Raw genomic sequence first — 23,471 nt, 5'->3', positions numbered from 1 at the left:
ATTGCACTACTGGGTATTTACCCTGAAGATACAAACGTAGTGATCCGAAGGGGTACGTGCACCCCAATGTTTATAGCAGCAATGTCCACAATAGCCAAACTATGGAAAGAGCCAAGATGTCCATCGACAGATGAATGGATAAAGAAGATGTGGTGTATATATATACAATGGAATATTATGCAGCCATCAAAAAGAATGAAATCTTGTCATTTCCAACGACGTGGATGGAACTAGAGGGTATTATGCTAAGTGAAATAAGTCAATCAGAGAAAGACAAGTATGATCTCACTGATATGAGGAATTCTCAATCTCAGGAAACAAACTGAGGGTTGCTGGAGTGGTGGGGGGGTGGGAGGAATGGGGTGGCTGGGTGATGGACATTGAGGAGGGTATGTGCTATGGTGAGTGCTAATGAAGAGGGTAAATCAGAGGGGGAGATGAACCATGAGAGACTATGGACTCTGAGAAACAAATTGAGGTTTTTAGAGGGGAGGGTGGTGGGGGGATGGGTTACCCAGTGATAGGTATTAAGGAGGGCCGTATTGCAAGGATGTTATATGCAAACAATGAATCATGGAACACTACATAAAAAAAAGTAATTAATTAATTAATTAGGAAAAAAAAGAAGAAGGTGGTATTACTAAGCAATGTTAGAATAAGATTGCTAAGTCAGTACCCCTCTTCCAAAAGACCTACAGGGCCATCAACGTTAACCTTTTGAGTTACCGTTTTTAGTGGATGGTAATTCTTTGCATATTGATTACACAAAACTCTTTGCACTAATGTCTGCTCCTTCACAGTTGTAAAATTGCACAGAAAATAGAAAGTCAAAGCCAGCATTTCACTGAAAGACCACCTAGTAATCTCTATTGCTTAGTTCTAAATCTTGGATAATTTTCCTGACAAAACTGAGAGCAATTTTATTTCTAGTATAATATTTACACATTTTGACTGTATCATTCATTCTCTTCCTTCTTGGACAGTTTGGGAAAAATGTATTGGGAATGTTGCATGAGAGAACTTTATTGACTATTAAAATGGTGAAATTTTAACAAGGTTTTTAGATTACTGTTATATTCTTTGTCCTAGCCTGGTGGTGGGTATTAAAGAGGGCATGTTCTGCATGGAGCACTGAGTGGTATGCACAAACAATGAATCATGGAACACTACATCAAAACCTAATGATGTAATGTATGGTGATCAACATAACATAATAAAAAAAAATTGATATTCAGGTTTCATGTTATTTAGTGAAAAATGCAGAAAATGTATTTATTACTTACTTATTTATATTTATTAGATAATATAGGATGATTTTTTTATAGTAAACAAAACCTGAGGCTCCATTTATATATGTAAGGGGTTTGTGAAAAAATAGTGTATTATTAACATAGAGGAATATACAGAAGAATTACCATGCAGTAATTAAAAATGATAATCTAGGCCTGCATCTTCTACGTTTAAGTAAACATAATTAACATAACATAATAAAAATAATAAAATAATAAAATAAAATTAAAAAAATTAAAAAAACAAAAGCAAGATTCCAAAAATAGGTTTAGGACAGAACTCCAGCTCCTCTTGTTAAAAAATAAACTGCAGTAAGAGTTCTAAAAAAAAAAAAGAAACTAATGTGGGAAAAAAAAGTCAGTTTCCCTAGAAAATCCATTAGTTTTAATGTCACAATTTTTGGAGTGAATTTCTATTTTTGACTGTTTTCCCTTCTTCCTCCAAATTGTGTCATTTTGTCCTTAAATATATTCAGCCCAATATGGTTTACCTATTCCAAGTCATATATGTTATTTTTACTTGAATTAAGAGTACTAAGTACTAAAATATCCTAAAGAAATATATATATGTCTTAGTGAGTTGTGCCCATTATTGAAATATGACTTCTCCCTATGAATGCAAAATGAAAGAGGCTGCTTGGAGTATTGATATAAAGTCTTAGGTCATTGGTGAATTTAATGATATAAAATTAAAAGGTGCTTCTTTCACTGTATGTGAGTGTCTTCATGTAATTTCTGGATTCATGCTAAGAACTAGCATCTGTTGAACATGACCTAAGTATTTGAGACCCAAGGGGTTCCTCTTTGAAAACACACATTTCTTTTTCCCCAAACTGGGCTTTGATATTTAACCATGCCATTCCTAGCAATCCTAGCATCATTAGTTTTTGATGTAGTGTTCCATGATTCATTGTTTGCATATAACACCCACTGCTACATTCAATACATGCCCTCTTTAATACCCATCACCAGGCTAACCCATCCCCTGACACCCCTCCCCTCTAGAACCCTCAGTTTGTTTCTCAGTGTCTATAGTCTCTCATGGTTCGTCTCCCCCTCCAATTTCCCCCCCTTCATTTTTCCCTTCCTACTATCTTCTTTTTTTTTTTTAACATATAATGTATTATTTGTTTCAGAGGTACAGATCTGTGATTCAACAGTCTTACACAATTCACAGCACTCACCATAGCACATACACTCCTCAATGTCTATCACCCAGCCACCCCATCCCTCCCACCCCCCACCACTCCAGCAACCCTCAGTTTGTTTCCTGAGATTAAGAATTCCTCATATCAGTGAGGTCATATGATACATGTCTTTCTCTGATTGACTTATTTCGCTTGGCATAATACCCTCTAGTTCCATCCACATCGTTGTAAATGGCAAGCTTTCGTGTGTTTTTGATGGTTGCATAATATGATCTCACTGATTGTTCAGGCCTTCAATCACTCACAGTTAATGCCTAGTGGGTCCCAAGTAATATTTGACATGCTAAAGATACAATCATGAACAAAACAAAATACAGTTCTGGCCCTCGTGGAGCTTACATTCTGAAGGACTTACTTCATATAACTACGAAATGCTACTCTCATCATCATGGAATATTACTGTATTAGTTTTGAAGGATTGCCATAACAAAGAACCAGAAACTAGGTGCCTTAAAACAACAGAGGTTTATTAATTCCAAGCTCTGGATTATAGATGTTTGAAATCAAGTTGTTGGTTGTGCTATGCTCTTTCCTAAGTCTCTAGGGGAGAATCCTCACTTGCCTTTTCAGCTTGTAGCCCTAGCTGTTCCTGGGATTGTGGCCAGTCTTTGTCTCTGTCTTCACATGGCCATCTTTCTTCTTTGTCAGGGTCCAAATTTTCCTGTAATAAAGACACCGGGGGTATTGGATTACAGATCCATCTTACTCCAGTATGATGTCATCTTAATTTAACTAATTATGTCTGCAATGACTCATTCCCAAATAAGGTCACATTATGAGGTACTGGGGTTAGGATTTCAACATATCTTTTTAAGGGACATAGTTCAACACATAGCAATGACTTTAGAAAAATAAGGGTACATTTACAATAATGTATGTTTGGAAAGGTGTAATTCTCATAGGTATAAGCCCCATTTTAGGTTTAGTAGTGTGGTCAGAATAGAGTGAGAGAAACTTGGCAGTAGAACACAAAGAGATTTTCTCTTTTTCCCTTGATCTTTGGAGTCAGAGCACCAAACATAGAGTTAGAGGGATACACCAATTTAAAAGCACAAAAATGATGCCAGGTGCAAAGTTCTTAAGGCATGGGGGGAATTGCAATGGAGCTATGTCCATTAACTTAACATCCAGATGTAGATTTTCCAAAGAAAAACACCCACCAATAAATACATAGAGAGACTAATATGTATCCACTGAACCTGTCTGCTGAGGACAGAAAGTCCAGGCAGGTATTGCCTTGTTTGACATGAGTATAGTCATAAAAACTCATGCATGGACTCTGTGACCAATATTGCAGACTCAGAGGGAGGTAGAAAGGGACAGCACCAAATAGAAATTGGAGAAGAATCTTCCTTTGGTAGTGATCTACTACAAGTTCCAAAGCGAATATCTGCAAAGGTTTGACATCCTACAGAGCCCAAGGCATTATTAGCACTTGAAAAAAGTGAAATAGTGTTTCTGAAAGAACTGTCTGGGTAGCCTGGGTCAGAATTATTTTTTGTATGGTTAAAATGGTAAGACCTATCTTAGTAAAGAAGAATTTTAAGAGTGAAACAAGGAAATTAGCTTTTAACAAGATCCTGCATGATTCTTATACTAAATTCAAGTAACCAGAGCACCAGAAGGAAAAGAAAAGAAAAAAAAAGTAACAAATTAAAGTCAATATTAAGGCAAATTAACAATAGTTACACAAAACATCTTTGTAGTAATCAGAATTGTTACAGTCTGTAGAAAAATCTGGAGAGGTTTTCAATTCATGTATTTTTTCAGTTCATATTTGAAGATATTAGAATAATCTAAAGATGATAGCCATCAATGTGCTAGTTATTTATGACTATTGAAGAAAAACTCCTAAAAATATAAGAAAATGAATCCGCCAGTAAATTACCTGAATAATTCATGACTACCAAAACTAGTCCAGAATTGAAAAAATAATTGCATTATAGAAAAACTATTAAAACAATTCACCAAACCAATGTCAAAAAAAAAATCCCCAAAAGGTACCATCAATTTGATAGAATCAAGATAGGCTTTTGAAAGCAATCAATATCTGTCCACTCCTGATAGGATTTTTAGTAAGATATAAATGTTTATTGCAATTCCAGGGATGACAATATAATTATTGCTAAAGCACAAGAGGCCTTCTAAGAATGCATACCACAGTTGATATTTTTTCCTCAATAAGTGCTAGTCAACATAATAAAAATTAAATGTAAATAAAAATATTGGAGATTTTTAGATGACATGATTGTCTGTCTAGAAAACCCAAGCAATAAACCTGGAAAAAAAAGTATTACTGCATATGAAGGAATTCAACATGGTAGCTATTTACAATACTAAAACCAAAAGTTAAAGGTTAGAACAAAACACTTTAAAAATAGCAACCAAAATTATAAAATACCCAGAAATAAATGTCACAAAGAATATGTAGGGTCTATGCAAATCAAACAATAAAATGTTGTTGACCAATAGAAAGCTAATATTATTAAACAATGAAAATGTGTCAATAGGAGAAGATACCACCTAGTAATTGTAATTCCATTTTATTTTTTTTATTAAACACAATTATAATTCCACTATTACACTGGGATAAATGTGACTAAAACTGTGGGGTTCTGGGGAAGGTCCAGAAAGAGTGCACTAAGTTGACCTATTTGGATGGAGGTAAATTCAAATAAAGTTAGTTGGAGGAGAGAGTTCAGAAGAACAAAAGGAAGGAAGGAAGGAAGGAAGAAGGAAGGAAGGAAGGAAGGAAGGAAGGAAGGAAGGAAGGAAGGAAGGAAGGAAGGAAGGAAGGAAGGGAGGAAGGAAGGAAGGAGAGAAGGAAAAAAGGGAAAGCACATTTAAATCTGGAAAAAGAAATATGAAGAGAATATTTAAAATAAATTAAAATCATGAAAAAATTAGTAGGGATAAACACTAAACTCTACTAAGTCCCTGAGTATTAGAGAACTCTATTAGTGCTAAGAAGGTCCTCTAAGAATATACTAACATTAACTGGCTTTGATTCTCGGAAAAGTTGTTATTAAAAAAATAAAAGAAAGCTCTGCTCAATATTATGAGTAGTTAACTTAAAAGTCATTTTTCTGTACCTGAGAAAAGACATGGATCCAAAAGTATTTTGCTTTGTATGTTAGCTTTAGCTTTAAAAATATCCTTTGTATAAACTTATGCTTTAATATCTTATGTTCCCTGGTGATCATATGGTCTCAGAGATCACTAGATTAATTGTTTTACTTCACATAATATTATAATGAGGAGGGAATCTGGAAGTCATTTAATGAGAGAATTTATCTCATGCAAAATTGTCTTTACCTCAGGAAAAAAACAGTCACTGCATTTCAAGCTGTTATCCAGTCTTTGGTACATTTATATATATTGGAGAACTCTTCACTTCACAACGATGGCCATTTCAAAATTGGGTAATCTCATTCCTATTCTCCTATTTCTCTATGATTAATCTTATACAATAGAGCATCATATTATGAGTCATCTCATTTTAATAATGATGGCCACTTCAATATTTAAAGACAGCTATTTTGTTACTGCTAACTGTTCATATTTAGGCTAAACATTTCCAGTTCCTTAAACTTGTCTTCATATGAGATGCTTTCCAGATTCCTCATTATTTTGCATAAGGCTTTAAATGACCTAATTTTAGTTAAACCTCTGTTGTTTAGTTCAACCCAGTACTGAACTTCAGATATTATTGGAAGAATGGACTAATAGTCTTATAAATTTGATAACTCTAGAGCAAATCTTCATGGCCTTTTGTTGAATTACTTGCATAATAGCCATATGTCCTTTCAAAATTGCTTTTGTATCCATAGCAGATTTGAAATAATTTAGCTTGATATCAATATTAGAGTTACTTTATTTAAAATGAACTGCCTTTTCAGCCAAAAAACAAGTAAAACAGACTCAGTGATGGATTTCTAAGATACTACTGGAGTTTTGTGTCTCTGTGTGCATGCACTTTTGTAGCATGTATGTTTATGTATGTGTAGGGATGCATACGTAAGTGTTTTGCTAGAGGATATTGCAATTTTTTAACTGAAGTATAATTGACATACATTATATTAGTTTCAGGTGTAAGCATAATGATTTGACATTGGTATACATTGTGAAATGATCACCACAATAAATCTACTTTCCATTTATCACCATACAGACTTACAAAGAATTTCTTTTCTTATAATGAAAACTTCTAAGATTTATTTTCTTATCAACTTTCAAATTTGCAATACAATATTATTGACTATAGTCACCTTGCTGTACGTTACATCCTATGACTTATTTTAAAACTAGAATTCCACTTATATTTGTAATCTAAAAAACAAAACAAATGAACAAACAAAATGGAACAAAACCCAGATATATGGAAAACAAAATGGTGATTGCCAGAGGGGATAGGGTTTGGGAGGTGCAAAATAGGTGAAGGGGATTAAGAGTTACAAAATAAAGTTTCTAGTTTATAAAGATCACATTGTAAAAATTTTGTGATATTAGGAAAAATGAAATTAAGTCTATTGTTTGTGTAAACATTAAAGTGCTTTCTTAGCTGTTTTGGAAACATAAAATAAGTGTATTTGAGACCATTTAATTAAGAAAATTTCAAATAAAAAATAACATTTCAAATGATTATTAACAAATCATCATGAACCTAATATTTCTTTTCACCCAGTATTTTGAAAATATTAATTATGTCATCATATGAGAGAAGTTTGCTGGAATTTAGGGAGAAAGCAAATGTACTTATTAGCATGCTACTATTTTTTAGACTGTTGGTATTATTGTATTGTAGATTAAATATATAATATTCAGTTCCTTAATTGTTTTGTCTGGTTTATAACCTAGCTATGTTGACTTTAACATTCTACATGTTGTTACTACTCCTTTGTTGATCCATGTATATTTTAATATAAACTTAAATAAATAAATAAAGAGGTAAAATGTCCCATAATGTGGGTCCCAAATAGGCTCAAAATGGACGGAAAGGCTTTTTAAAAATAGATTTTCAGGCTGGTGCCTTAAGATTCTGATGCAGCATATCAGGTGGTGGTGTTCGAACTGGATTCTTCAAACACCCAATTGATTCTAATGACAGAGAAAAAACTTGTGAAAACACTGATTCAAAATTATTCCAGAGACACATATTATTGCTGTTTTGAATTATTTATACCATTCATTACATCTGGTATACAGATAATTGAATTAAATATATGATATTTGAACTTACTCTATGTTTAGAATTAGAAAGTAACAGCTTCTCTCCAAAAAATTCAGTATTTTTACTCAGTTTTCATTTTCTGTAGTGGGGATTCACTCAAAGTATATAATGCATTAAATAAAATTATTTTTAAATGTATTCATCTTTAGATTAATTATATTTTTATCTTCTGCTTGCAGGGTACAAGTTGAATTCTATATGAATGAAAACACATTTAAAGAGAGACTAAAGTTATTTTTTATCAAAAACCAGAGATCAAGTGAGTAATTCATTTTATTCTCCTGTGTATATGTTTGTACATATTTGCCTAAAAAAATTCAGCCATGCAATCCTTTTGCAAAATATCTTTTATGTAGAATAAATATGATAATCTTTTCTGCCAGGCAGTAAAAGTTTAGAAAGCTATAGATGTTACATTTGGTGGTGTTAGGATTTTTGAATACCTGTAATTCCCCAAATCCCACATCAATAAGCAGACTTGTGAGCGGACCATCTGGATTAGTCGAGACATTTAGGAAAATAATTTAAATGTGGGTCCCCTTATTTTAACTGTGAGGGATACTGAGAAGGCTCTGACCAAACCAGAATAATTATCTGATTTATTGAGGAAGAGTTTAATGCTTCCCAATCATGCCTGATAACAAGGGTTTTCTGAAATGTACAGATAACTAGCACCCTTCTCTGGAGATTTTGAATCAGGAAGTGTGGGCCTCAGCTCAGAGTTTCACACTCCACTGATGCTTCTCATCAGATAAATTTGGGAAACATTTCAACTTCAAGAAGACATGAAATTGGCATAGTCACTGACCTAAGACCATTCAAGGCTGATATGTCAGTGATACTTGTAGCCTCCCTGTAATGCCACATATTTTTTAAAAGCCATATATAATGAGTCAATATATAATTTTTCATGTGATTATTGCTTAAAATGTCAGCAAACAATGGAGAAGTCTGTATTATGGATTGGTGTAGACTTTTTGTTCTTTTTGACCCTGGAATCTTCTTGGGGTGGTCTAGATTAAGTTGTGTCTCTATAGGGTCCAAAGAGAAAAGCCCAAGTTGTGGGAGTTTATCCAAATACCGAGTGTAGGGACTGTTTCAGTATGTAAGGCACACTGGTTAGAGATTCTTTTTTTTTTTTTTAGATTTTATTTACTTGACAGAGAGAGACACAGCGAGAGAGGGAACACAAGCAGGGGGCGGGGAGAGGGAGAAGCAGGCTCTCCGCTGAGCAGGGAGCCCGATGCGGGGCTCGCTCCCAGGACCCTGGGATCATGACCTGAGCCGAAGGCAGACGCTTAACGACTTAACCAGGTATCCCTGGTTAGAGATTCTTAATGGCAAGTTAGCTCCAGAGTTAAGGCTAATCATAGCTAATGCCTTTCCAACCTGGTTGTTTAGAATTTCCAAGGAAGTCCCACCAAGAAGTATTACCTAAAGTGGCCACATCATCATCTGAATAGGTTTCCTTGATTTTAATACTAACAATGCTATCTTTCCAGGCCAGAAAAGATAGATGCATTATTTGAATACTTCACCAGCAGCCAACTTTGATTAAATAGTCATTTGAGGAGACCAGTTCTATAAAACCAGGGCAATGTCATGAACAGTTTAAAAGACTTTATGAAGAAGCTAACCCATAAAATGTACCTAGCATTTTAATAGGGAAACCTAGGAAAAATTACACAATTAATAAGCATTAACCTTTTATTGTTAAGAAATGTTACTTCAAGTACACTCATATATAGCAGAGTAAAAAAAATGACATTTCATTTCCAGATTTTATTAAATAATAATTATAAGAAGACCTTTCTGAAAATTTTATTCATAATGCATCAATCAGATACCACCTGATAATTACAGGAAAGGTAATGCTTCTATTAATCAGACTTTAGGCATATTTTGCTTAATGTTAATTGCTCTTCTTCATCATCAAGTATTATAGGCTGCATAACTATGACCTATACAGTTTTACAGATACATACATGGCAGTCTTAATACCCCCAAATATCAAAGATTTCATTGGTATTCAACCTAAAGTCAAAAGTAGGTTTCAACTGGTCGAACTAAAAAGTGTGTGTGTATGCATGTATTTTCCAGCAAATGCGATTATAACTCTTCTACAATTATATAATTACTAATTGAGAGTACATATATAATTATATACATGATTATAATTTCTCTATAATCAAATCCACAAGGTGTTCTGAAAGTAAAAGATTTATAAACTATCTGATGAACTTGTAAGTGTCTAGGTTTTCTAGCTAGCTAAAACTTATTCCAAAATTCATGGATACAAAAATTGCTTACACTTCTAAGAATATTTGAGCCAATCTTGATTGGAAATATTTTTGTGGCTTCTGAATGCTCAAACCTAGATTTATCCTTGAGTATAATATTCATTGCCATTTTCAGTGCATACAATCTGTCAATGTCAGTTTTTGTTTAAGTATTTAGGTAATTAAAATTCAGCTACCTAAAATTTAAGAGTTTAGACAATTATAGTATTATAGTTTCTAAATACAATTTAAGTTCTATACTTAAAGGTGTTATTTTTGACAATTTTTTTTGGTCCTTCATGAACTAAGTTCAAATAAAAATTAAATTTTTGTTGTTTGTTTAAAGGTCTAAGAATTCGTCTATTCAATTTTTCTCTCAAATTATTAAGCTGCTTATTATACATAATCCGAGTGCTACTAGAAAACCCTTCACAAGGAAATGAATGGTAAGGTGTCTTTGTCCAAACTTCAACAATATTCTTTTTATTACTTTGAAATGGATTATAATTTAATTTATTTTTATTTTTATTTCAAGATTTTATTTAAATTAAAGTTAGTTAAGACATAGTGTAGTATTAGTTTCAGAGGAATAATTTAGTGATTCATCACTTGATACAACACCCAGGGCTCATTACAAGTGCCCTCCTTAATGCCCATCACCCATTTACCCCAACCCCCAACCCACCTCCCCTCCAGCAACTCTCTTTTGTTCCCTATAGTTAAGAGTCTCTTACGGTTTGCCTAAAAATATTTATTTATTTATTTATTTATTTATTTATTTATTTATTTATTTATTTATTTATTTATTTATTTGAAAGCAAGGGGAAGGGCATAGGGAGAGAGAGAGAGAATCTCAAGCAGACTCCACACTGAGCACAGAGCCCATCCTGGGGCTTGACCTCACCGCCCTGAGATCATGACCTGGGCCAAAACCAAGACTCAGATGCTTAAAGGACTGAACTACCCAGGTGCCCCTCTTTCTCTGTTTTTATCTTATTTTTCCTTCCCTTCACTGTGTTCATCTGTTTTGTTTCTTAAATTCCATATATGAGTCTTTCTCTGACTGACTTATTTTACTTAGCATAATACACTCTAGCTCCATCCACGTCATTGCAAATGGCAAGATTTCATTATTTTTGATAACTGTGTAATATTCCATTGTGGAATATATATCTATATCTATATCTATCTATATCTATATCTATCTCACTTTTAATTTATCCATTTATCAGTCAATGGACATTTGGGCTCTTTCCATATTTTGGCTATTGCAGATAGTGCTGCTATAAACATTGGGGTGCATGGGCCCTTTTAAATAATTATTTTTTATCCTTTGGATAAATACCTAGTAGTGCAATTGCTATTCTCATTGTAGTTTTAATTTGCATTTCCCTGATGCTGAGTGACGTTGAACATTTTTTTATGTGTCTGTTAGTCATTTTTATGTCTTCTTTGGAGAAATATCTGTTCATGTCTTCTTCCCATTTCTTAACTGGATTTTTTGTTTTTTTGGGTGTTGTGTTTGATGAGTCCTTTATAGATTTTGGATACTAGCCCTTTATCTGATATGTTATTTGTGAATATCTTCCCCCATTCTGTAAGTTGCCTTTTAGTTTTGTTGATTGTTTCCTTTGCTGTGCAGAAGCTTTTTATCTTAATGAAATCCCAATAGTTCATTTTTGCTTTAGTTTCCCTTCCCTCTGGAGATGTGTCTAACAAGAAGTTGCTGTGGCCGAGGTCAAAGAACTTGCTGCCTGTGTTCTCACTAGGATTTTGATGGTTTCTTGTCTCACATTTAGGTCTTCCATTCATTTTCAATTTATTTTTGTGTATGGTTTAAGAAAGTGGTCAGTTTCATTCCTCTGCATGTGGCTGACCAATTTTCCCAACACCATTTGTTGAAGAGGCTGTCTTTTTTCCATTGGATATTCTTTCCTCCTTTGTCAAAGATGAGTTGACCATATAGTTTGGGTTCATTTCTAGGTTCTCTATTCTGTTCCATTGATCTATGTGTCTGTTTTTGTGCCAGTACCATAATGTCTTGATGACTACACCTTGTAATATAGCTTGAAGTCCAGAATTGCGATACCTCCAGCTTTGCTTCTCTTTTTCAACATTACTTTGGCTGTTTTAGGTCTTTTCTGGTTCCATACAAATTTTAGAATTGTTTGTTCTAGCTCTGTGAAAAATGCTGGTGTTATTTTGATAGGGATTGCTGAATGTGTAGATTCCTTTGGGTAGCATAGACATTTTAACAATGTTTGTTCTTCCAGTCCATGAGCATGGAATGTTTTTCCATTTCTTTGTGTCTTCCTTAATTTATTTCATAAGTGTTCTATAGTTTTAGGGTACAGATCTTTTACCTTTTTGGTTAGGTTTATTCCTAGGTATCTTATGGTCTTTGGTACAATTATAAATGAGATTGATTCCTTGATTTCTCTTTCTGCTGCTTCATTATTGGTGTATAGAAATGTAACAGACTTCTGTGTTGATTTTACATCCTACAACTTTGCTGAATTCCTGTATTCTAGAGATTTTTTGTTGGGAGTCTTTTGGGTTTTCTACTTAAAGTATCATGTCGTCTGCAATGAGTGAAAGTTTGACTTCTTCCTTGTCATTTTGGATGTCTTTTATTACTTTTTGTTGTCTGATTGCTGAGTCTAGGACTTCTAGTACTATGTTGAGCAACAGTGGTGAGAGTGGACATCCCTGTTGTGTTCCTGACCTTAGGGGAAAAGTTCTTCATTTTCCCCCATTGAGGATGATGTTAGCTGTAATTCTTTCATATATGGCCTTTATGATCTTGAGGTATGTTCCTTCTATCCTTACTTTCTTGAGGATTTTTATCAAGAAAGGATGTCATATTTTATCAAATGCTTTTTCTGCATCTATTGAGAGGATCATATGGTTCTTATCCTTTCTTTTATTAATGTGATGTATCACCTTGATTGATTTGCAGATATTGAACCACCCTTGCAGCTCAGGAATAAATTCCACCTGGTCATGTTGAATAATCCTTTTAATATACTATTGGATTCAATTAGCTAGTATCTTGTTGAGAATTTTTGCATCCATATTCCTCAAGGATATTGATCTGTAATTATCCTTTTTAGTGGGTTCATTGTCTGGTTGGAATCAAGGTAATGCTGGCCTTATAAAATGAGTTTAGAAGTTTTCCTACCATTTCTATTTTTTGGAACAGTTTTGGAACAGAAGAATAAGTATTAAGTCTTCTTTAAATATTTGGTAGAATTCCCCTGGGAAGCCATCCGATCCTGGACTCTTGTTTCTTGGGAGATTTTTGATTACTGATTCAATTTCTTTGCTGGTTATGGGTCTGTTCAGATTTTCTCTTTCTTTCTGATTCAGTTTTGATAGTTTATATGTTTCTAGGAATTTATCTATTTCTTCCAGATTGCCTGATTTGTTGGTATATAACTGTTCCTAATATTCTCTTATAGTTGATTGTATTTCTGAGGTGTTGATTGTGATCTCTCGTCTTTCATTCATAATTTTATTTATTTGGGTCCTTTCTCTTTTCTTTTTGTTAAGTCTGCCTGGGTGTTTATCAGTTTTGTTAATTCTTTTAAAGAACCAGCTCCTAGTTTTGTTGATCTGTTCTATTTTTTTAATTTCTATATCATTAATCTTTATTATTTCTCTTCTTCTGCTGGATTTAGACTTTATTTGCTGTTGTTTTCCCAGCTCCTTTAGATGTAAGTTTAGGTTGTGTATTTGAGACTTTTCTTGCTTCTTGAGGAAGGCCTGTATTGTTATATATTTACCTCTTAGGACTGACTTTGCTGCATCCCAAAAGTTTTGAACTGTAATGTTTTCATTTTCATGGGCTTCCATGTATTTTTAAAAAATTTTCTTTAATTTCCTGGTTGATGCATTCATTCTTTAGTAGGTATCTGTGGTCTTTCCAAATTTTTTCTTATGATTGACTTCAAGTTTCATAACAGTGTGGTCTGAAAATATGCATGATATGATTTCAATCTTTTTGTAGTGGTTAAGGCCTGATTTGTGACTTAGTATGTGATCTATTCTGGAAAATGTTCCATGTGTACTTGAAAAGAATGTGTATTCTTTAGGATGAAATGCTCTGAATATATCTGTTAAGTCCATCTGGTCCAGTGTGTCACTGTTTTCTTGTTGCTCTTCTGCTTAGATGATCTGTCCATTGCTATGAGTGAGGTGTTAAAGTCCCCTACTATTATTGTATTATTATCAATGAGTCTCTTTAAGTTTGATATTAATTGACTATTTATTTGGCTACTCTCAAGTAAGGGGCATAAATATTTACAGTTGTTACATCTTGTTTGATAGACCCCATTATTATGATATATACCCTCTTCATCTCTTATTACAGTCTTTGGTTTAAAATCTAGTTTTTCTGACATAAGTATGGCTACTACAGCTTTCTTTTGATGTCCATTGGCATGATAAATGGTTCTCCATCCCCTCACTTTCAATCTGGAAGTATATTTGTGTCTAAAATGAGTCTCTTTTAAGCAGCATATTGATGGGTCTTTTTTTTTTTTTTTTTATCCATTCTGATACCGTATGCCTTTTGATTAGAGTTTTAGTCCATTTACATTCAGAGTAATTATTGAGAGATATGAATTTAATGCCATTGTATTGCCTGTAATGTCATTGTTCCTGTAGATTGTCTCTGTTCCTTTCTATTCTTCATTGCTTTTGGGCTCTCTTTTCCACTCAAAGGGTCCCCCCTTTAATATATCTTACAGAGCTAGTTCAGTGTTCACGAACTCCTTTATTTTTTGCTTGTCTTGGAAACTCTTTTTTTTTTTTTTTAATTTTATTATATTATGTTAGTCACCATACAGTACATCATTGGTTTTTGATGTGGTGATCCATGATCCATTGTTTTCGTATAACACCCAGTGCTCCATACAGTACGTGCCCTTAATACCCATCACTGGGCTAACCAATCCCCTTCCCCCCTCCCCTCTAAAACACTGTTTGTTTCTCAGAGTCCATAGTCTCTCATGGTTCATCTCTCCCTCCAATTCCCCTCCCCATTTTTCCCTTCCTTCTCCTAATGTCCTCCATGTTATTCCTTATGTTTCACAAATAAGTGAAACCATATGATAATTGACTTTCTCTGCTTGACGTATTTCACTTAGCATAATCTCCTCCAGTCCCATCCATGTTGATGTAAAAGTTGGGTATTCATCTTTTCTGATGGCTGAGTAATATTCCATTGTATATATGGACCACATCTTCTTTATCCGTTCATCTGTTGAAGTGCATCTCAGCTCTTTCCACAGTTTGGCTATTGCAGACATTGCTGCTATTAACATTGGGGTGCATATGGCCCTTCTTTTCACTACATCTGTGTCTTTGGGGTAAATACCCTGTAGTGCAATTGCTGGGTCATAGGGTAGCTCTATTTTTAAATTTTTGAGGAACCTCCACACTGTTTTCCAAAGTGGCTGTACCAACTTGCATTCCCACCAACAGTGTAAGAGGGTTCCCCTTTCTCCACAACCTCTCCAACATTTGTTGTTTCTTTCCCTGTCCATTTTGGCCATTCTAACTGGTGTAAGGTGGTATCTCAGTGTGGTTTTGATTTGGATTTCCCTGATGGCTAATGATGATGAACATTTTTTCATGTGTCTGTTAGCCATTTGTCTGTCTTCTTCAGAGAAGTGCCTTTTCATATCTTCTGCCCACTTTTTGACTTGATTATTTGTTTTTTGGGTGTTGAGTTTGAGAAGTTCTTTCTAGATCTTAGACACCAGCCATTTATCTGTAGTGTCATTTGCAAATATCTTCTCCCATTCTGTGGGTTGCCTCTTTGTTTTGTTGACTGTTTCCTTTGCTGTGCAGAAGCTTTTTATCTTGATGAAGTCCCAAACGTTCATTTTTGCTTTTGTTTCACTAGCTTTTGGAGATGTATCTTGAAAGAAGTTGCTGTGGGCGATGTCAAAGAGGTTACTGCCTATGTTCTCTTCTAGGATTTTGATGGATTCCTGTCTCACATTGAGGTCTTTCATCCACTTTGAGTTTATCTTTGTGTATGGTGTTAGAGAATGGTCAAGTTTCATTCTTCTGCATGTGGCTGTCCAATTTTCTCAGCACCATTTATTGAAGAGACTGTCTTTTTTCCATTGCATGTTTTTCCTGCTTTGTCAAAGATTATTTGACCATAGAGTTGAGGATCTATATCTGGGTTCTCTTCTGTTCCATTGGTCTATATGTCTGTTTTTGTGCCAGTACCATGCTGTCTTGGTGATCACAGCTTTGTAATATAGCTTGAAATCAGGCAACGTGATGCCCCCGGCTTTGTTTCTCTTTTTCAACATTTCCTTGGTGATTCGGGGTCTTTTCTGATTCCATACAAATTTTAGGATTGTTTGTTCCAGCACTTTTAAAAATGCCATTGGAATTTTGATCAGGATGGCATTGAAGGTATAGATTGCTCTGGGTAGCATAGACATTTTAACAATGTTTATTCTTCCGATCCATGAGCATGGAATATTTTTCCATCTTTTTGTGTCTTCTTCAATTTCTTTCATGAGTGTTTTGTAGTTCCTAGAGTATAGATCTTTTACCTCTTTGGTTAAGTTTATTCCAAGGTCTCTTATGGCTTTTTGGTGGTACTGTAAATGGAATCGTTTCTCTAATTTCTCTTTCTACAGTTACATTGTTAGTGTATAAGAAAACAACTGATTTCTGTGCATTGATTTTGTATCCTGCCACATTACTGAATTGCTGTATGAGTTCTAGTAATTTAGGGGTGAAGTCTTTTGGGTTTTCCACCTAAAGTATCATGTCGTCTGTGAAAAGAGAGAGTTTGACTTCTTCTTTGCCAATTTGAATACCTTTTATTTCTTTTTGTTGTCTGATGCTATTGCTAGGACTTCTACTATGTTGAACAATAGTGGCGAGAGTGGGCATCTTTGACGTGTTCCTGATCTTAAGGGAAAGGCTCTCATCTTTTCCCCATTGAGGATGATATTGGCTGTAGGTTTTTCATAGATGGATTTTATGAACTTGAGGAATATTCCCTCTATCCCTATACTCTGGAGAGTTTTAATCAGGAAAGGATGCTGTATTTTGTCAAATGTTTTTTCTGCTTCAATTGAGAGGACCATATGCTTCTACTCCCTCCTCTTATTAATGTGTTCTATCACATTGATTGATTTGCGAATGTTGAACCACCCTTGCATCCCGGGGATAAATCCCACTTGGTCATGGTGGATGATCCTTTTAATGTATTGTTGGATCCTATTAGCTAGGATTTTGCTGAGGATTTTGCAATCCATATTCATCTGGGATATCAGTCTGAAATTCTCCTTTTTTTTTTTTAAGATTTATTTATTTATTTGAGACAGAGAGAATGAGAGAGAGAGCACATGAGAGGGGGGAAGGTCAGAGGGAGAAGCAGGCTCCCTGCTGAGCAGGGAGCCCGATGCGGGACTTGATCCTGGGACTCCAGGATCATGACCTGAGCCGAAGGCAGTTGCTTAACCAACTGAGCCACCCAGGCACCCCTGAAATTCTCCTTTTTGATGAGGTTTTTGCCTGGTTTGGGGATTAAGGTAATGCTGGCCTCATAGAATGAGTTTGGAAGTTTTCCTTCTGTTTCTATTTTTTGAAACAGCTTCAGTAGAATAGGTATTATTTCCTCTTTGAATGTTTGGTAGAATTCCCCAGGGAATCCATCAGACCCTGGACTCTTGTTTTTTGGGAGGTTTTTGATCACTGCTTCAATCTCATTACTGGTTATTGGCCTATTCAGGTCAATTTCTTCCTGTTTCAGTCTTGGCAGCTTATAGGTTTCCAGGAAGGCCTCCATTTCATCCAGATTGCTCAGTTTATTGGCATATAGTTGTTGATAATAATTTCTAATAACTGTTTCTATTTCGTTGGTGTTAGTCGTGATCTGTCCCCTTTCATTCATAATTTTATTAATTTGGGTCCTTTCTCTTTTCTTTTGGAAAAGTCTGGCCAGTGGTTTATCAATCTTATTAATTCTTTCAAAGAACCAACTTCTAGTTTCGTTGATCTGATCTACTGTGTTTCTGGTTTCTAATTCATTGATTTCTGTTCTAATTTTAATGATTTCTCTTCTAATGTGTGGCTTAGGTGTCATTTGTTGCTTTTTCTCTAGTTCTTTAAGGTGTAGAGTTAGTTGGTGAATTCAGGATTTTTCTATTTTTTTGAGTGAGGCTTGGATGGCTATGTATTTCCCCCTTAGGACCACCTTTGCAGTATCCCGTAGGTTTTGGACCAATGTGTTTTGTTCTCATTGATTTCCATGAATTGTTTAAGTTCTTTGATTTCTTGGTTGACCCAAACATTCTTGAGCAGAGTGGTCTTTAGCTTCCAAGTGTTTGAATTTCTTCCAAATTTTTTCTTGTGATTGAGTTCCAGTTTTAGAGCATTGTGGTCTGAGAATATGCAGGGAATAATCTCAATCTTTTGGTATCGGTTGAGACCTGATTTGTGACCCAGTATATGGTCTATTCTGGAGAAAGTCCCATGTGCACTCGAGAAGAATGAGTATTCTGTTGTTTTAGGGTGGAATGTTCTGTAAATATCTATGAGGTCCATCTGGTCCAATGTATCATTCAAAGCTCTTGTTTTCTTTTTGATTTTCTGCTTAGATGATCTGTCCATTGCTGAGAGTGGAGTATTGAGATCTCCTATGATCAACGTATTTTTATTAATATGACTCTTTATTTTGGTTAACAGTTGGCTTATATAGATGCCTGCTCCCATGTTGGGGGCATAGATATTTACAATTGTTAGATCTTCTTATTGGGTAGACCCTTTAAGAATGATATAGTGCCCTTCTGTGTCTCTTATTACAGACTTTAGTTTAAAATCTAATTTGTCTGATATAAGAATTGCTACCCCAGCTTTCTTTTGAGGTCCGCTGGCATGGAAGATGGATCTCCATCCCTTCACTTCAGTCTGGATATATCTTTAGGTTCAAAATGAGTCTCTTGTAGACAACATATGGATGGGTCCTGTCTTTTTTATCCAATCTGCAACCCTGTGCCGTTTTATGGGAGTGTTTAGGCCGTTCACGTTGAGAGTGATTATTGAAAGATATGAATTAATTGTCATCATGTTGCCTGTGAAGACGTTGTTTTTATAGATTGTTCCTGTAAATTTCTGTTTTATATCACTCTTGGGGTCTTTCTCCTTTTATAGAACCCCCCTTAATATTTCTTGCAGGGCCGGCTTAGTGGTCACATATTCTTTCAGTCTCTGCCAGTCGTGGAAGTTCTGCATCTCTCCATCCATTCTAAATGAAAGCCTTGCCGGATAAAGTATTCTTGGCTGCATGTTCTTCTCATTTAGTACCCTGAATATGTCTTGCCAGGCCTTTCTGGCTTGCCAGGTCTCTGTGGATAGGTCTGACGTTATTCTGATGTTCCTCCCTCTGTACGTAAGGAATCTCTTCCCCCTAACTGCCCTTAAGATGGTTTCCTTGGTTCTAAGATTTGCAAGTTTTAGTATTACATGCCAGGGTGTTGGCCTGTTTTCCTTGATCTTAGGAGGGGTCCTCTCTTCCTCTAGGATGCGAATGTTTGTTTCATTCCCTAGATTAGGGAAGTTCTCAGCTACGATTTGCTCAAATACATCTTCTAGTCCTCTCTCTCTCTCCACTCCCTCCGGAATTCCAATTATTCTGACATTGGAATGCTTCATGGTGTCACTTATTTCTCTGATTCTATTTTCATGGATTCTGAGTTGTTTTTCCCTGGCCTCCTCTTTTCCCTTTTTATCTATTATATTGTCTTCTAGGTCGCTTATTCTCTCTTCTGTCTCAGTTACCCTAGCTGTTAGATTATCTAGATTGGATTGGATCTCATTGATAGCATTTTTAAGTTCTGCCAATTCCCCTTTTATTTCTGCCCTTAGAGACTCTATGTTGCCATTAATTGATTTCTCCATTCTAGCCATTGTCTTCACAATTGCTAGCCTGAATTCCATCTCCGACTTCTTGGTTATATCTGCATCCATTTGTAAATCTGCAGCATAAGTCATAATCTCTGAGTCTTTTCTATTTTGGGGGCTCCTCCTCCTAGTCATTCTGTTGATGGGTGTTTGAGGGAATGTATAGAGTCGAAATTATTGACCAGAACCCAAGCAAGATGCACCTGTTTTCTTGTGACCTTAGGGTTGCTGGCCTCTTGTTTTCCCTGCCTGTCTTCTGCGGGAGGGGCCTGCTGTGCTGTTACTCAGGCAACTGTGTTTGGGCAGAGTTGCCCTGTGCCCCTGTGGTGGGGGATGGGCTCAGTGGGAATCAGTTTTGGGGGCTTTTGTTCTCTGGCTTCTTTCTCTGGCAGCTTTCTGCATCTCTTCCGTGAGTCAGAGCAGAAGAGACCATTTCCAACCCTCTGCCTCAGAGCAGAGAGATCGCAATGTATTCTTCAGTGAGCTCTCAGGCCACACTGTCTCCGTTTCTGTCCGTGCTGCTATTAACTACAGCGTCCTGGGTTGTGTGCCCCTCTGCAGTGCTCCCAGTCCTGCCCCCAGGTCTGGGCACCTCTCTGCCCTTTGTGCTTCTAAAACTGCCAGCCGCTCCCAGTTCGCATGCACGACCCCGCTGCTCCAGGTTTCCGTCCGGGTGAGCAGCAGTTCAGGTGCGACCCTGTTGCTGCGGGTTCCCGCCCTGGAGGGCTGCCCTGAGGTCCTTTCCCTGCTGCTACCGGTCTACGAGTCTGTGCCCCGTCTGCAGCATGCGAGGCTGTCACTCACCGGTGGTGTAGGATCCCCATGGTCAGACACCCCCCTGCTGCCGTTTGTCCTCCGATATCTGCCGGGGGAATCACGGCTCCCTCTTTCGGACGTCAAAATCAGCTGCCTGCGATATTCCATTTGTAGAGGTCCAGATCTTCTTACATCTCAGGCTGGTTTCGTGGGTGCCCAGAGTGGTCTTGTAGATATCCAGCTCAATTCCGGGGACCAGTTGAAATAGGGTCCCCTACTCCTCCTCCATCTTTCAAAAACCTTGTCTTGGAAACTCTTTATCTCTCCTGCTATTCTGAATGACGGCCTTGCTGGATGAAGTATTCTGGCCTGCAAGGTCTACTGCTAACCTTATGTGTCTTCTCTTGTAGGATAAGGACCTTTGTCCCTAGCTGCTTTCAGAATTCTCTCTTTATCTTTGTATTTTGCAAGTTTCACGATGATATGTTGCAGTGTTGACCTGTTTTTGTTATTTTGAGGAGAGTTCTCTGTTCGTCTTGGATTTGAATGCCTGTTTCCTTCCCCAGATTTGGGAAATTCTCAGGTAAAATTTGTTCAAGTAGATCTTCTGCCCCCTTTTTCTGCTCTTCTTCTGGGGCTCCTGTGATATGGATAATATTTTACTTAATGGAATCTCTGAGTTCCCTAAATCTACCTTCATGATCTAGTAGTTTTCTTTCCTTCTTCTTTTCAGCTTCATTATTTTCCATAGTTTTATCTTCTGTATCACCTATTCTCTCCACTGCTTCTTCCATCCTCATTGTGATTATATCCAGTCGGTTCTGCATTTCAGTTAATAGCACTTTTTATTTCAGCCTGACTAGTTTTTAGGTCTATTATCTCTGCATCAAGGATTTCTCTGGTATCCTCTATGCTTTTTTTTCAAGCCCAGCTAGTAGTTTATGACTGTTGGTCTAAATTCTTGTTCAGATATATTGTGTATATCTGTTTTTAGGAAGTACCTGGCTATGATTTCTTCTTGACCTTTCTTTTGGGGAAAATTCCTCCATCTTGTCATTTGGTCTAAGTTTCTGTCTTTTGTGTGTTTTGAAAGCTTGTTATGTGTCCTGCACCTGAGAGTAATGCTACATTAAAAAGGGGTCATACACTCTCCAGGGCCTGGCACTTCAGGAAGTGTTTCTGGTGTATGCATGTGCATGTGCACTCTGCTATTGCAGTTTGTCTGCTCTTTACCATTGGTCAGTCCTCTACAGAGTTCCTCCTTGCTTGCAGTGGGGAGTGATTGGACCTTTAAATAGATGTGCTTTGATTTGCTTGTTAACATAAGTCTGGAAAAAAGAAAAAAAGAAAAACAATGCCTAACCAAAAAAAAAAAAAAAAGAGAAAAGGAAATGAAAAATCAACAAACAAACAAACAAAAAACTATAAGCCTGATTCCAAAGGGGGAAAAAACAACAACAAAGCCTGGTCCTATTTCCAGCAGAAACTGCAGAGTGATCAGTAAACTTGGTGCATGTCGGGTGCTGCCTGTGGTGAGTGTTATTCTGGGGGAGACGCCTGCTGCACTGGCTCAGAGTCAGTCCTATCCCAGGAAATATGCACTTGCCAGGCACAGGGGGGCAGGGTTTGGTGTAAGCACATCCCGCCTCCACTGGGGGCCACTGTGTTGCTCTCTGAAGTTCCACATGTTGGTGGCGATGGGGAAAATGGTTCCACGACATTCTCTCATCCCAGACAGGGGATCCCACACTCCCTGCTGTTTAGGAAGCCCTCACAGAATAGTGAGGTCTGTGCCTGGTCCTACAGCTCCCCTGCATTTTATCTTTGGTTCACAGCTGGGATTCAAGACTCCAAATCTTAAAGGACCTGGCATTGTGGGGACCTACCCCCCCCTCTACTGTGACACTCAGTACCCCCGCTCCCAATCCATGGTCCAGAGAAGTTTTCGTCTTGTGCAAACTCAAGGTTGCACACTCAATCCCTCTTTCTTTCTTCCCCTTTTCTCTCTCTGAAGAAAGGGTTCCTTCCCTTTGTGGCACTGCAGTTTTTCTCTCATCCAATTCACTTCCACGCACCTGGCACCTGGCATGCTGTCTCCCTCCAACTGTGACCAGTTGTGTCTCCAACTGTGACCAACTTCTCCCAGTTCCCAGATGGATTTCCTGGGTGTTCCAAGTGATCTGACCTCAATACAGCTGTGTTCAAGGGAGGAGGAAAGCCCAGGGTTCTCCTACTTCTCCACCATCTTGACTCCTTCCCTTTGTATTATAATTTTAAAGGATGGTCTATGGAATTCACTTTCTTAAGGATGTTTTAGGGGTTTGTCACAATTAAATTGATCTGGCTTTCAGTTAATAAATGAACATAATCCTTGTAAGTTCTTTTTTTAAACATCTCTTCTTATGGTTTCTGGCTGGGTAAGTCAGAAGAGCATGCAAGTATTGATCTCAGGGTCATGAGTTTGAGCCCCATGCTGGGTATAGAGATTGCTTAAATAAATAAATATGCTTAAAAAAATAGCACTCTAGTAAAAAAATAAACATTTCTTCTTTTCTTATCTACTTATCTAATGCTAATACTGGACACCAACCCATATCATTTTTATTGCTAACCAAAGTACTCTAAGTAATTGTTTAATATGGGTTAATCTCTCTAAAGACCCACATAACTTTCTGTTCTTGATTTACATATACACCAAAAAGGTATACTCTTTTGTATACCAGCTTTATAAGTATTTCCAGTTTCACTGGATGTTACCTTTTTTTTT

At 36.5% G+C, this 23,471-nt stretch overlaps 1 long non-coding RNA gene across 1 annotated transcript; it reads left to right on the top strand.

Moving 5' to 3' along the window:
- The first annotated feature begins 5,852 nt into the window (after nucleotides 1-5,852).
- Nucleotides 5,853-22,948, top strand: LOC123841242 (uncharacterized). The gene is made up of 4 exons (XR_010412201.1): nucleotides 5,853-5,919; nucleotides 7,907-7,986; nucleotides 10,353-10,452; nucleotides 22,719-22,948. It is a non-coding gene; the product is annotated as an uncharacterized LOC123841242 (long non-coding RNA).
- The last annotated feature ends 523 nt before the right edge of the window (nucleotides 22,949-23,471 follow it).

This window comes from Mirounga angustirostris, unplaced genomic scaffold (assembly GCF_029215605.1).
Source record: "Mirounga angustirostris isolate CCGP_5_RB_7025 unplaced genomic scaffold, mMirAng1.0.hap1 SCAF_6, whole genome shotgun sequence".
NCBI classification, from domain to species: domain Eukaryota; kingdom Metazoa; phylum Chordata; class Mammalia; order Carnivora; family Phocidae; genus Mirounga; species Mirounga angustirostris.
Note: the sequence above shows the minus strand (reverse complement) of the source record. Positions and strands in the feature narration are given on the sequence as shown.